Here is a 13688-nt window from a genome sequence, read left to right on the forward strand (position 1 = left end):
TTTTGATCAGAGGCCATCTTGAGGGTCAAATCGCTCGCGCAAAACATTTGTTCCCTCGCGCTGCCCATCAGACATGTGTCTGGTAGGGCGCGCCACATCTCGCCTCATGACAGGGCTGCACCCCGATTGCTCTAACTTTTGCATACGAACTCGGATTGGAACGATTTTTATATCAAAATTGATCGTTTCGACGAGACGAAGACAAACTGTGTAGATAATTTTTTTCATACGAGGCAGTCTTGGGGGCGTAATCAGCCGAATAGTGTTCTGAATACAAAATCTCGGTATTTCGAACACAACTTCGGCCTTCGAGATGAGATCGGATGGCGATGGCCCAAACATCAAAGTTTCTCCTTTTGACGATACGGAACTTTATTACTTTGAGCACTTCTTCATTTGAAGCCATCTTAATTTAGTTCTTGGTCGTGCCAAAATCTGGTGTCCTGTCCACTGCTCGCATGAACAATTCCTTACCTAGAGGTACGTGTACAAGCTTTTTGTGGCCATTTCCCCTGGCGAGGGCGTCATAGTTGAAGCGAAGTTCCATCGATGGAGGATCGTAGCGTGAGAAGATTTGTGCCACCAGCACCAAACTACTACCATACCAACACTTGACCACTCCTGGTATCTTGATAGATTTTCTGTGGCCGGCAATACTCTGAGACAAGGTACCTAAGTGGGTGCGCAATTTTACATCCTATGTGTGTATTTAGTTTCCTCCAATATCTCACTTGGCTAAGTGAAGTTGACAAGATATCATGTTGAGACCATGCATATGATATTCATGAGAAAAAGTGGATGTATATATAGAAGGAGATAGTTGCATACCAATTAAGACGGGTATGTCATTCTTTAGGAGTGTTGAGAGTTTGTAATGGGGAGTCCAAAGCATGAAATTTCACAATTGATGGCATCGCTTTGCATGCAACCTAAACATTAGTAGCATGACCTACCCCATAGTTCCCGTGCTGCTATCTCACCATTGGTGTGAAGAAGAAGAAATGCTCTTCTCAAGTGTGTTAACTGCATAATTGTTCCGATAAGAATAACAAAACCAATGCTAATGTTATGCCAAACTTCTCTTGATAGAATGAAGTCTTTTATTATTTTTCTTAAATAACAAAACAAATTCTTGCTTGTCTAGCCAATACGAGAATTTTTTTAAGATAATAGTTACACAAATGGTGAGGTGCAAAATTTTGAATTAATTTTCAGCTGAGGTCTCACACTAATAGTGAGGCGAATGAGAAACCTAACTCCATAACTCTCTTTTATTAAATGCCAAGTGTACGTATTTGGCGAAACGATTAGGCTTATAGAGCTGTCAGATCCTGACTGCAAGGCTGATATCGCTCTGTTCGGTCAACTTTAATCTCGCAAAAACAAGAGTGGCCGGTGGGAGTTGGACCATCGTGGTGCGAAATTTTCAAGATAAAAGTTGTATGAATTGTGAGGTCCGAAATTTCAAACTATCTTTCAGTTGAGATCTGACACTAATAGTGAGGTAAATGAGAAACTTAACTCCATATGCATGACTAATCTCATAATTCTATTGCTGCCGTCTCACAGTTGGCGTGAAGTTTTATGTTTTCTATCTCCTCAACTATGTTACCTGTCTAGTACTTCCAATAAGAATAACAAAATGAATGCTAATGTTGTGTCAAAGTTTTATAGGTAGATCCAGTCTCTACTCATCTATCTATTGTGTACTAAAAGCACAATACGGGTCACAAAAATAGGGATTTTTTTGCGGGGGACAAAAATAGGGAAATTAGTTAGAAACGGCCACATTAATCAGAAACATCTAGCCTTTATTTTAACTCACCGGTTGGGCTCCTTCCACTCGACGGAGGTGGCGGCGCATGCATTCGACATCAAGTCAGTGCACTTGTACAGCGTCAGAGGCCACTGTAACCCCCCCCCCCCCCCCCCCCGGTGGACATTTGTAGCCACCGGTGCCGCCGTGGACTACTGAGTTGCCACTGCATGGGAGCGGTGGGAGGACCGAGAAGCCTGCGAGCATCCTGCGGAGGAGCAAGCCGGCAAGGCCTACATGGCGGCGGGTAGGACCAAAGTCATCGATCTAGCAAGCGATGAAGGTGGCGACGACAGCAGGGACCCAATGATCGGCAGTTTGAGCAGGGACGAGTGAACGCGATCAAGGAAGAATCCGACTAGGTTTAAATTTCTAGTTAAAATTTTGAATTTCGTTTTATGTTCAACGTCAAATATTTAGAATTTGCACCGAGTGTCATTTAATTATGCTTTGTGTACTATTTGAACCTAGTTTAGCACTTAATTTGCTTTCATGTGCCTCTTAAATTTTTCTACTCCTCAAATTTAGCGGTTCGGCTAGAAATGACATTTCTTTAGAGGAGCAAATGTGCACTTCTAAAATTTACTCGACCATGTACTCCTCTAAAATTTAGGAGATCGGCTAGAGATGCCCTTAGGGTTGGATGCTTAGTAAGGCCACGAAGGAGCGTAGGTCGTTTCAAGAAAGAAAAAATGACGGAGCGGAGACCAGCACTAGAACAACCATGGTTCGTGGTGACCTATATACCTGCGTCCATCGAAACTACTACGCCGTATTCTCAACTATGGAGAGCGTACTACTCGATAGATCAGGAGGACACGACTGCAATCGGAAGTTTGGAACCTGGATTGCACAATAAAGAGAGCGACAATAGAGTAGGGGAACCGACATGAAAATTGTGTGGTCGGCCGGGCTCCTCAGTCGCATCGCCTTCATGCTCAACGACAAGCTCCAGGCTGGTTCAACTAACATGAAGCTGTTAATTGGTGTTCTCATAGTTAACTAACATGAAGCTCCAGGGCACTGATCCGCCAGATTTGGGGCGGAGGGCCTCAGATCCGGGGCGGCGGCCCCTGGGATGGCCTCCCTACCCAATGGCGCGGCGAGGCAGGTGGGCTGCCGGGGATCGGATCGGGTGGCCGGCGATCCACCGGCGGGTTGGTGCCATGGCTTGGTGCAGCGGCGGCCAACGTCGCCGAGCTGCTTCTTCCTCCATTCCCTGCGACATGCACTCCGTCTTACAGGACATGGCCGCGCTGCTAGCCGGTCACCGGGATGGGTGGAGCGGGAGATGGGGTTCCAGATTGGGATAATTCCCTGGTCGGCTCCTGCTGGCCGCGACGGCAACGACGCCCGAGGGTTCCATTTTTCTTCCTGGAGACGTCGTTCGGGTCCGCCCTGCGTTTTCCCACCTCACGGTCTCTCGGGTGAAAACCCTAGGGCGTCGACGGCGCTCTTGGCGACGTGTCCTTTTTCAAGGCGTCATTGTGAGAGCTATGTGGCGGTGGACACCACTTGGATACATCGACACTTGCAGATGGTGCGCCCCTCTTCTTTCAGGTGATAGTTGTTCTGGGAGAAACCCTAGATCTGGGTCTCCCGGATCGGATGATAACGGAGACTTTGGTGTCATTCTCCCTCCTGGGGGCATCGTCTTGGAGCAGCAGTTCGCTGGAGAGGCCAACAGGTGGAGCGGTGTTACATCGACCTCATTGAAGACGGTGGGTCTCGGCGGCGTGAAGCAGTGGAGTCTCAGTGTTGACGTGGTTTGATCGACGCGCGCAGGCTGGTGGCGCTGTCTGGTGTCGTGGTGACGTTGATGGCAGATGAGACTGGCAGGATCTTTGCAGTGATCCCTCCTGAAGACAGGATGGTGGAAGATGACAACAACAGAACCTAGAGCGTGCGCAAGCGGTGCGCGTTATGGGACACCTAGACTGGATGGTTTTAAGGCTTCTGGATTAGATTGTGTCTGTTATGTGGACAGGGTACATCTGTATATTTGTAGGTGTAGCGACTCTGTTCGCCTAGTAGTGGCTTCGAGTTAATCCCTGTGATCATTTTGGCAGGCTATGGTGAATAATTAATACAGATGGTTGTGTGAATCATGCTGATGCACAGGCAGGGGGTAATCCTCTTTTTCGAAAAAAGATGTGCAATTTATTTTAGATAAGCGACTTGATTTTGATCTACACATGCTCAATTTCTTGTGTGCCTTGCGTTAGAGGACCATGGTCGACTGGATGTAGAAACAAAGTGAACTTCATGTCACACATGGTATTCTGGTGAATTTTATGTTACACATGATTTAGAGCTAGACATGCTCAATTGTCTGGTGTTCGTGCTTTTGAGCTGAACATGCTCAATTTTCTGGTGTCCATGATTTTAAAAAAGGGAATTTTTCGTTACACGTGATTTTGAGCTACACATGCTCAATTGCCTGGTGTTCTCTTGCATCAGACGGCAAAACATGGTATTTGGTAATTTATTAATTGTACATGCACGATTCAGTGTTGTGCAATTGTGCTGCCCTAGCTTAGAGTCTTACTCCAGAGTATGTATATATATGCATGTGTTTTCTAGGTATTTAAGAATATTTCAGATGTTCAGGAGAGGTTCCTGAGATGAATTGGTGCATTTTCAGTTACAAAAGGAGATCACATGTAAGAACATGGTAATCAGTTTCAGTTTTAGGTAAACGGATAGTGTATGGGTCATGTTACTTTCATGTTGATGTGACGGAAGAAGAATATGAAGCATGGTGGAATTACCTTAATTGCACCATTAAACATGGTCTGCGCTAGCTTTAGATAATTTAATTTTACATCAATATGCTCTTTGATTTATGATTAAGAATACTACTTTGAAACAACATATGATTTTCCAGTACTGCCAGGAATAGGAAGTATTGATTTCATGCACTAGTCAACTCATCTAAAAGTCTGAACTGATGAAGAGAGGCGTGCAGTATATCTCAACACTCCCCCTCACATCTATACTATTTTAGTCATTAGACGTGGGATTGATATAGGTCGCAGAATCATTTTTATTTAATATTGCGTTGGCAGGGTCTTGAACTCAAGACCTCTTGGCTCGGATACCACATTGAATTCATATACCAGCCAACTCATCCAAAATTCCGAACTGATGAAGAGAGACGTGGAATATATTTCAACAGGAAGCAACCCAGGTGGAGTGGATAGGCTGGCCCAAGTCTTTTCTTTCTTGCATGTAAATAATGAAGTTGCATCAGTGTATAGTTACTGCCTCAATTTTCTTATTGCTTTCACTTGTAGCTGCAAACTATGTTCTAGATAACCTTCCACCCCCGGTCAGTGATGGTAGCGAGAAGGTTTCATTATGTTTTTGTTTCATTTTTTTCTAAAAAGAAGAAAAGTACATGCCCTGCCCATTTTTTTAAAAAGCACAGTGCAGACGTAGACGCTCATACATATACACATACACTCACCCCTATAAACGCATGCATGTCCATCATAGCCCTATGAGCACCTTCGTTAAACTGAGCCGGCACATTATCTTGAGATTGAAGAAGTCATCACAGACGCCTTCGTAACTAATAGGAACATCTTCTCCCACTGAACGCGCATTGCCGGAAGGCCTGAAACAAATTCAGAAAAAAGGGAGCAACAATGTCAAGGCTACGACTTGAACTCTAGTGGGCTGAGGATACCAGTGTGCCAAACCATCCAACCACATGTTGGTTGGCATGCCCAGCCCATTTAGTAGATGTTGTGGGTGTTATATGAAAAAATGGCCAACGCATTTATCTCCCAGCAATGTATTTTGCTATAGTGGGAGGGGCTCTGTCTCTCTTATAGCAAGACGAAGCACTCGCTGGGCTTGTATTTCTAAAGTAGAAAAAATATTACTTCAATTTTATAAAATAATTCATCGCACCTGGAACAAATTTAACAGTGTTAAGAAAATGATGCCGCAACATCCAAAATTATTGAAAAATTCTAAAATAATTTTAGTGACATTTAGAAAATGTTCCCACATTTCAACAAAACATGTACAAGACATTTGAATAAAAATTCTTACACAATATAAAAACTGTTTGCATAATCAAAAGGTGGTTTCTTACGATTCTTAAAAATGTACATGGCATTTAAAAAAATTCTCATGCGTTTCAGAAAAATGTGTTGGTGACATTTTTCCTAAAAAAATTATAAAATATAAAATATAATCACGTAATTTTTAAAAAAAAATTGTATCATTCAAAAAATAATTGTGTATTCTAAAAAGACTTAACACATATTAAAAAAATCAAAAACCTATATATGTGAAAAATGTTAATTGTTTATTTGCAAAAAATTAAACGTGTATAAAAATGATCATGATGTATACAAGGAACATACAATCTGTATTAAAAGAATCTCAATCATGTATTCAGCAAAAATATGTAATGTTTATAAAAAATAGTTCTGGTGTATATGAAACATGCCAAGGTGTATGAGAAAAATGGGAATGTGTTAAAAACAAAAAAAGAAGAAAAAAGGAAACCCAGTAATGTAAGCAAAACCCAAAAGAAAAACCTCCAAATCAACATAGAAAAACACACAAAGCCGACACAAAAAATAAAAGAAAACCAAAAGAATAGAAGGGAAAAATGAAAGGGGCGTGCTATGCGTCCGCCGGCTGATCTTCTTAAAAGATCAGTCGGGTCGCGAGCCGCCAAATTTGTCGCATCAAGCGAGCCAAGCGTGTCTCCGCCACTGCAATACGGGTCTTGTTTCGGAACTATTTCTGGAACATAGGTCTTGTTGCAGAATTTTTTTGTAACAATTGATTTGTTGCAAAAAAAATTACAAGTTAGGTTTTCTTTCAAAAAAATTGCAACTGAGGTCTGGTTGCAGAAAATTACCACGGCAAAGGTTTTGTTTTAAAACATAGACCCGTCGTAGACCATTGCAACACCGCATATGTTTCAGGAATATAGCCCCTGTTGTGGAAGTGCGTTAGACGAAGGACGGTTGCAGAAATTTTTTGTAACAGCTGTTTTGTTGCAAAAAAAAGTTGCAACTGAGGTTTTGTTGCAAAAAAAACTGCAACTGAGGTCTGGCCGCAGAAAATTTCCACACAGAGGTTTTGTTGTAAAACATAGAGCCGTCGTAGACCATTGCAACACCGCATATGTTTTAGAAACATAGACCCTGTTGCAGAAGTGCGTTCGACGAAGGACGGTTTGCGAGCCCTCACTAGGCACGTGTCATGCAGGGGAGGTGGCGGACGTTGCCGCTGCAATCCGCTGGGTGATGGTAACCTTTTCCCAAAATGAAAAGCAACAACCAGAAGAAAATCTCAGAAACAGATACAGAAAAATGCTCGAAGGTTCTAAAAGCAGTCCAAACTGTCTACAAAACCTTCCAAAAACCTATTTAACGGGCCAGCCCACCAAAAAGGAGTGAGCCCCCGCACCAAAGGTGGCACTACCGTAGCTCTATCAATATGCAAGAAATAGCCTGCATGTTGTAATACCCACAACGCCTGCTAAAAGCACCGGCCATGCACCATTGCTTTTTTGTTTTTCATTCTTTGTGTTTTTCCTTTCTTGTTCCTTTCTACTTTTTCTATTTTTGTTAAAGTTTTGCTTTATTATTTTTATATTCTATTTTTTATCAAGAGATATTTTGTAATAAATACTTTTTCGAATACATGATCTCTTTTTCAAAATACTCAAGCTATTTTTCAAGTATATGACATTTTTCCTATACACATAAATACTTTTTATCATTGAGATAAATATTTTCATAATATATAAACTGACTTAATGAATTTTTCTAAAAATCTATTAACTAAAAAAAAGTAATGAGCTTTTCAAATAATATTGTTTTGAGTAAATAAATTTTTAGGCTATTCGGTCAACCCATATAGTTGAGTGCTATAGGGACTATTTACTTGTTCCTACAAGTGGTTTGCCTATCCTCCTTATTCACGGCGTGACTATGTCTCGCTTCAAGCCGGTTGAACCAGCACGCATGCAACCAGGCGTCTGCCTAAATGGGCCGGAGCAGTGCGCGACAGGCCACTGCCCCGATTTTTTTCATTTTTGTGCTCTATTTAAAACATGTTTTCTTTCTTTTACAAAAAATACTTCACATAAATTTAAAAAAAAATCACAATTGGCAACTGTTAGATGTAAGGCAGTTGCCAGCGAACGCCTTCTCTCTGGTCAGATTCGGTTGCACGAATCTTGGCGCATGATTGGTGCCATGTCAGATTTTTTTTTATAGTACTTCGTTTTATGATAAATGCCAGCGGACATGCAACAAATCGAAACACGGCGGTGGTAGCGCAGTGGCTGGCGATGCAACCTCGCACAGTCGCACCTAAGAGACCAGGGTTAGATTACCAGGGTGCCCCATTTTTCACCAGATGGCAATTTTTCTAGAAAGTTCAACATGGCAGTTTATAAAAATTTGAACTATGCCGCATGGCATTTTAATCAGTTTCCCCCTTTTTTAGTTTTGCTTTTGTACATGGCATTTTTTATTTATTAAGAAACGGCATTTTTCATTTATTAAGAGATCCATTTTCTACTATTAAGATATGGTATTTTTATATTAAGAGATAAAAAAATTATATTAAGAGATGGCAGTTTTATATTAAAAGGTGACATTTTTCTGCATAATAAGACCTCTTTTATGTATTTAAAACTTGGCATTTTATTTTATTAAGAGATGGTATTTTATTTTGAAGAGATCCCATTTTTGTGTGATTTTTAAATGTCATCTCTTTAAGAGATTGCATTTTTATTTAGTATATATGGCATGTTTTCATTATGAGACAAAATTATTTACTTGATAGATGGCATTATTATTATTATTATTATTATTATTATTATTATTATTATTATTATTATTATTATTATTATTATTATTATTATTATTATTATTGAGGGATCCCCACACTTTATTAACTCGAAGCAAAATTCAGAGGGATACAAAAGGGGTAATGAGGAGTTAACAACCACATGTGACAAACCTAAGGAACCGATACAGAAAATTTTACAAGGTTGTGTGACTCTTGGTTTGAAGCTTGGCCCTCGAACATAAAATCACAGCTCTCAAAATTGGCTCTTCTTTTCTCTATCTCCTTGACAATTGTGATTTGAGTGCCTCCCAGCCCACTATTTATGTCATCCACAACTGTCTTGCAGTCGCAAGCAATTATAAAGCGCTCGAGAGACAAATCGGCAGCTAGAAAGTTTAACATGGTAGTTTATAAAAACTTGAACTATGTCACATGGAATTTTAACCAGTTTCCCCCTTTTTTTAGTTTTCCTTTGTCACATGGAATTTTTTAAATTTAGAGATGGCATATTTTATTTATTAAGAGACGACATTTTTCATTTATTAGGAGATGTATTTAATATTATTAAGATATGGATTTTTTTATTAAGAGTTGGCATTTGTAATTATTAAGAGATGACATTTTTTATATTAAGATATGTAATTTTTATATTAAAAGGTCACAGTTTTATGTATCTTTTTGCGAGAAGAACTTTTTTATGTATTTAAAAGATGTCATTTAATTTTATTAAGAGATGGCATTTTTATTCAAGAGATGGCATTTTTAAATAAAGAGACGAAATTATTTATTTAATAGATGGCATTATTATTATTATTATTATTATTATTATTATTATTATTATTATTACTACTACTACTACTACTACAACTACTACTACTACTACTACTAGTAGTATTATTATTACCATTATTATTGTTGTTATTGTTGTTGTTGTTATTGTTGAAGGATCCCCACACTTTATTAATTCGAAGAAAATTTCATAGGGATACAAAGGGGGTCATCAGGAGTTAACAACCACATGTGGCGACCCTGAGGAAGCGATACAAAAAAAATTATAAGGTTGTGTGACTGTTGGTTCGAAGCTTGGCCTTGAACATAAAATCATAGCCCTCAAAATTGGCTCTTCTTTTCTCTATCTCGGTCACAATTGTGCTATGAGTGCCTCCAAGCCCATTATTTATGTCATCCACAACTGTCTTGCAGCCGCAAGCAATCATCAAGCGCTCGAGAGACAAATCGGCAGCTAGAGCCAACGCCTCACGGCATGTTGTAGCTTCAAGAGTGGTCGGGGGATTCATTCTAGGAAGAACGATTGTTGAAGATCCGAGATAGTTACCTTGAGCATCCCTGCATACTGCCGCTGTTATACAGCTAGGAAAATATGTATTGGATGTATAATAAAAATGTATGACGTATACAAAAATTAGACATCAAGACATATATTTTAAAAAATATCAATCATACAAATGAAACATTTTAAACCTGTATGAAAATATGTTTTAGATGAACAACACAAATGTACAAAGTGTATGAAAATAATAAATATTTAAATATTTATCTGAAAAAGTATTAATTATGTATTTGAGAAATACTAAATGTGTACTAGAAATATTCTTGACATATATGAAAAATGTGTAACAAAAATGTAGATATGTGTTGACAAAACAAAGAAAAAACAAATAATGAAACAAAAGAATACAAATAGAAGAAGGGAAAAACCAGAGAAAAATAGTTTAAAAAATAAAAAATAAACAAAGGTAAGACAAAAACGTAGAAAGATCAAGAAAAAAATAAAACAGTGAAACAAACCCAGAAAATGGCTAAAAACTAAAGGAAACCGAAAACCAAAGAAACTAGTGAGGATAACAAAGGAAACCCAAAAAGACAAAGAAAAAATCAGAAAAACAGAAAAACTGGAGAAATCCATAAAGAAACAAAGAAAACCAAGAAAAAAACATAAGAAAACCAGATAAAAACCGGCCATAAACTGATAAAGCGAGTGAACGATCGATATCGTCTTTTTAGGCGATTCATGCGTCGGTTAGTCACTACAATGCCTGAAAACCTAATGCTGACAGAAGGAGGAATCACTCTAAGCATTTTTGTTTCATCACCGAGACGGAAGACGTAACGCGTCGGTTAGTCACTACAGCGCCTCAAAGGAGCCACATCAGCGAGACGGAAGAGCTAACCTGTCGGCCATGTAACAAGCTCGCTCGTTCCTTCTTACTCGCTAGCTAGCTCCTTTTTTTATTTGTTACTACAGTGAAACAACGAGGCATCTATCTACGGGTTCAAAGAGAAAATAACAACTATCACTTTTTCATAATATAAAATTCGTACATTTTCAAAAAAAATTCTCGTATTTTATAAAAAGTTACGGGTTTGATTTTTTTTCATAAAGTCATAAAAAGATCACATAAATGAAATACATTCACGAATATGAAATAAGGTCAACGATTGGAAGCAATTGTGTACATTTGAAAAATTCACCTATTTAAAAAAATCATGAATTTTAGCATGTTCAAGAATGAAAAAAATATGAATTTGAAAAAGTTTCATGAGTTTAAAAAATTCACGAATATGAAAAAATTTGTGAAATTGACAACAGTTCACAAATTAAAGAAAAAATATACAAATTTGAGAAAAGTTCAAAATGCTCCAGTATTTGCAAATAATTCTCAAATTTCTGAAAAATTAATGCAATTTATTTAATATTTTTGAATTTGGAAAATTTCACCACTTTGAAAAAAGTCCAAGAATTTAAAAAATTAAAACAAAAACGCAGAACTAAAACCAAGTCAAAATGGAAGAAAGGCAAAAATGAATATAAAACGGCCCAAAAACTTCCAATAGACACGTTAACAAGACATCTATCTACGGTGTCATGCTAACTCGCACCCCCACTATAAATTGATGGACCATCCCATAAACACATTTTCTTGAATATCTTTGGTATCACTCCTTTTGATTGTTTTCTACGATTATCTGCGTTGTTCTTCCTGTAACAAAATGGAGCCGGCATAGTTTGGCTAGATTTTTCCTTTTAGTTTTTATTCTTTTAATATTTTTTTCATTTGATTCTCAGTTTACATTTTGTACTTTCATTTCTTTTGTCTGGTTTTTTGGTTTCCTTTTCCACCTGTTTTAGTGTTTCCATTCTCTGTATTTTATGATAATTTCAAAATATTTCCAAAAAATGTAGTTAATTCAATACAATAAAAATTAGATCAAATCCGTGAACATTTGTATCAAATTTTGTGATTTCTTTTCTATGAAATATCCAATATGTCACAAATATAAATATAAATATAAATATCAATTGACATTCCAAAAAAAGTAAACTCTTTTTAAAATTCGCAGAAATTTTATAGAATTCGTGAAATGTTTTTGGTTTCTAATATTTTGAAAATCACGAACATTTGTTTTTGAAAGGGAAAATCATGAACATTTTTTGAAACTTTAAATATTTTTAAAATACATGAATATTTTTCAAAAAAACCATTAGCAATGATCTGAATTTTGCTATCTTGAATAACAAGTTTGCTTCAAACTCGGTGAAATAGTAGAAAACCAATGAAAATTGGTTGCGCGTTCTCCCAACTGTCAGCGCCCTTGGCACGGGATAGGACAACTTGAGTGATTTATATAGACCTCCTATTGGATGCCTGTTGGCATAAAATAGTTAGGCTCCGCCCAGGCAAAATGGTCCATTTGTATTACTTTCCTACCAATCCTGAACAAGCTATGACCCTTATAGCGAGCCTCGCTTTACCGTTTCAGATAGAAACATATGGCGCTCCTAAAGTCGATTGGATACTTTCTTTTTTATTGAATTAAGCTAAGCAGTGGACTTTCTCACGTGAAGAACTCCTTCTTATGAGCTCATGGACTTCGGCACACTCTGGCATGGGTGGGATGTTGTCTTTTTTTTTTTGGTTTATGTCAAATAATTTATTAAAAAAGAAATATATTTTATAAATAATTCAACATATGTTTGAAAATATGGTCACTGTATATCAAGAAACGTTCACCATATTAAAGTCAAAATAAAAAATATACTGAAAAAAGATCAACATATATTTAAAAAATTATTAGTGTGTATTCAAGAAACTTCATTTTATAACTAAAAAAGTTCATCATATACCAAAAAAAGTTCAACATATAGTACAATAAATGTTTAGTGTGTATTAAAAAATGTTCATCGAATATTGAAGAATTGTTCATTGTGCATTAAATAATTGTTCACCATACAGTATTAAATAAAAATAAAAAATAAAATAAAATAAAAGGAAATAAAAATCAAAATAAAAAACCATAATAGTAAATCAACAAAAGAATTGCAGCAAAGCAGCGAACAGAAACATCGAGAATAAAAATTGGAATGGCTTAGTTGCTACCTGCTAGCGGCGAATAGGATCCACCTGATTAATAGTAGCCCCCCGCTTGTAAGATTATGGCTTGCTTTGCGAAATCCTTTGCTTGGTCCTTACTTGAGGTAGCTAGAGAACGGTCAAAAAGTAAACTTCAGGTAGAGCATCTCTAGTAGTTCCCCAGTAAGGGGTTATTGAGGTTATCCCAATAAATTGGTGGAGGGGGGGGGATGGGGTGGGGGAATTTGGGTGCGCGTCCCCATCCCCAATATGCATTGACAAGCGGGGCTGACATGTGGGTGGGTCAAAAAACAATGTTTTCTTCCATTCCCTCTACTTTCTTCTCAATCTCCCTCGGGGTCGTCGATGGAGCTTAAGCGGCATGGCGGAGCATGGGCCCGGGCGGTGCGCATGATGTGGCTTTATGGCTCAGCGGAGCTCTGACGGATTGTTCGATGAATTCGATCCACATGAGGTCGGGCGATGCAACGTGGGAGGGCTAGGCAGAGGCAGGTAGTTCGACGGCGGGAGCCTGGGTGGGCAAGATGGAGGCGAGCGATGGTGTCGGGCGCCGCAACGACTCTAGTAGGCGGTGGAGTCCCTTCATGGGGTCAATAGTGAGGATGATGGGGTGATGTGTGATGGAGGCAGTTGTGGTGAGCAGG

The sequence above is a fragment of the Aegilops tauschii genome, chromosome 6 (genome assembly GCF_002575655.3).
Source record: "Aegilops tauschii subsp. strangulata cultivar AL8/78 chromosome 6, Aet v6.0, whole genome shotgun sequence".
NCBI classification, from domain to species: Eukaryota; Viridiplantae; Streptophyta; class Magnoliopsida; order Poales; family Poaceae; genus Aegilops; species Aegilops tauschii.